Source organism: Triticum urartu, chromosome 7A, assembly GCF_056163025.1.
Source record: "Triticum urartu cultivar PI428250 chromosome 7A, HENAU_Tu73, whole genome shotgun sequence".
In the NCBI taxonomy this organism is placed as follows: Eukaryota; Viridiplantae; Streptophyta; class Magnoliopsida; order Poales; family Poaceae; genus Triticum; species Triticum urartu.
In genome coordinates, this window is record NC_141879.1 from 744,231,365 (window position 1) to 744,233,647 (window position 2,283).

General features: G+C 55.5%; 1 pseudogene; it reads left to right on the top strand.

The window, feature by feature from the left end:
* The first annotated feature begins 541 nt into the window (after nucleotides 1-541).
* LOC147962640 (uncharacterized) lies at nucleotides 542-1,314 on the top strand (annotated as a pseudogene).
* The last annotated feature ends 969 nt before the right edge of the window (nucleotides 1,315-2,283 follow it).

Consider the following 2,283-nt stretch of genomic DNA (forward strand, 5'->3'; position numbering starts at 1 on the left):
GATGAGTGTTTTCAGGTTACCAGTGTTAGGAATAAGACACGGCGGTGGTGGTGACCAGTGTGTGCATGCGTGTTGGTCGTGCCGGACGCCGTGGCGAGTGTGCGTGTGTGCGTGCGTTGGGTGCGTGTCGAGTCTGTGCTCATAATTGAGTCGTAGTCGGTTAGCAGCAGTAGCTGGACGCGTTAGAACGCGTCGTAGAGGCAGCGTAGGCGAGCAGGTTGTTGGGCGCTCGTACGTGCTTGCGTAGGAAAACAAAGGCTTGGGCGCTATGTCTCGTAGGCTACAAAGCCAGCCAGGATTTGGTTTGTTAGTGTGTCAGATTGATATACGTAGGTGGTTAGGAGTCCAGATATGTTCTGATTTGTCCAGCTATATATATGACAAGGAAAAGAGGCGTTCGGCGCCGTGGTTTGTTGCCAGAAAAACAATCTATCTCCGTTCCTTGCTTCGTCTACCTCCGTCCCTCAAAACTAGTTCGAGCTAGCTAGGGTTAGACCCAACAATTGGTATCAGAGCCTCGTTTGTTCCTGTGCTCGTGGCCATGGCGATCGTCCCGCACGGCGCAGGGGGTAGCACGGTGTCGATGTCGATGCCGATGCTCACACCGGGCAACTACACGGTGTGGGCGATCAAGGCCGAAGCCATCCTCGACGCCCAGAACCTCTAGGAAGCGGTGTCACCAGCAGGCGACGCGGCGGTCGACGCGGGGAAAAACAAGACGGCGAGGGCGGTGCTGTTCGTTGCGCTCTCCGAAGACTTGTTGATGCAGGTATCGACGAAGAAGACGGCGGCTGAGGTGTGGGCCAGCTTGAAGACGAGGTTCGTCGGCGCTGATCGGGTCCAGGCGGCGCGGCTCTCCACTCTCCGTGGCGAGTTTGACAACCTGTGCATGGAGGAGGGGGAGGCGCTGGACGCGTACGCCGGCAAAATCGGCGGCATGGCAGCAAGGTATGCTGGCCTCGGCTCGACGCTCGACGACACCGCCATGGTGAAAAAACTGCTCGACACGGTGCCCGTTCGGTTGTATGCCGCGGTGGTCGGGATTGAGCAGTTCTGCGACGTGGAGACGATGGCGTTCGAGGAGGCATTGAGCAGGCTCAAGGCGTTCGACGAACGCTTACGTCGGCGCACGCAGGACAACGGCGGACAAGGCGGCGATCAGCTGATGTTCGCGGTGGCCCAGTGGGAGGCACGGCAGCGTCAGCGCGGCGGCAACCTCGACCACGACGACGGTGCGAGCAGCGTGGCTTCGGGCACGAGACGGCGGCGCGGGAAGTGCTACAACTGTGGCGTTCGTGGCCACTTCTCCCGTGACTGCCGGCAGCCGAAGAAGGAGAAGGCGCTCCTCGCCGACATCGACGACGAGCCGACCTTACTGTAGGTCGTGTCTTAGGGGGAGATTGTTAGGAATAAGACACGGCGGTGGTGGTGACCAGTGTGTGCGTGCGTGTTGGTCGTGCCGGACGCCGTGGCGAGTGTGCGTGTGTGCGTGCGTTGGGTGCGTGTCGAGTCTGTGCTCATAATTGAGTCGTAGTCGGTTAGCAGCAGTAGCTGGACGTGTTAGAACGCGTCGTAGAGGCAGCGTAGGCGAGCAGGTTGTTGGGCGCTCGTACGTTCTTGCGTAGGAAAACAAAGGCTTGGGCGCCTACAAAGCCGGCCAGGATTTGGTTTGTTAGTGCGTCAGATTGATATACGTAGGTGGTTAGGAGTCCAGATATGTTCTGATTTGTCCAGCTATATATATAACAAGGAAAAGAGGCGTTTGGCGCCGTGTTTTGTTGCCAGAAAAACAATCTATCTCTGTTCCTTGCTTCGTCTACCTCCGTCCCTCAAAACTAGTTCGAACTAGCTAGGGTTAGACCCAACAACCAGCATCAACTTGTGACGAGCTGACTCAGATGATAAGGAGCTACTGGTGGGGTTTAGACAATAGGAAACGAAGGACGCACTGGATTGCATGGGAGAAATTACTATGCCCAAAGAATCAAGGTGGCCTGGGTTTCCGAGATATGAGGCTTTTTAACCAAGCTCTATTAGCTCGTCAAGCATGGCGTTTAATTGATAGACCTGAGAGTCTATACACGAGGCTACTTAAAGCGAGATACTATAGACATGGCAATCTTATTGACATTGTCTTCACAGGCAATGCTCTCCTGTATGGCGAGGAATTGAGCATGGGCTAGAATTGTTGAAGCAAGGCATTATATGGAGAATTGGTAACGGTAAAAAAAGTCAGGGTTTGGAGGGACCCTTGGATACCACGTGCGGGCTCTTGTAAGCCAC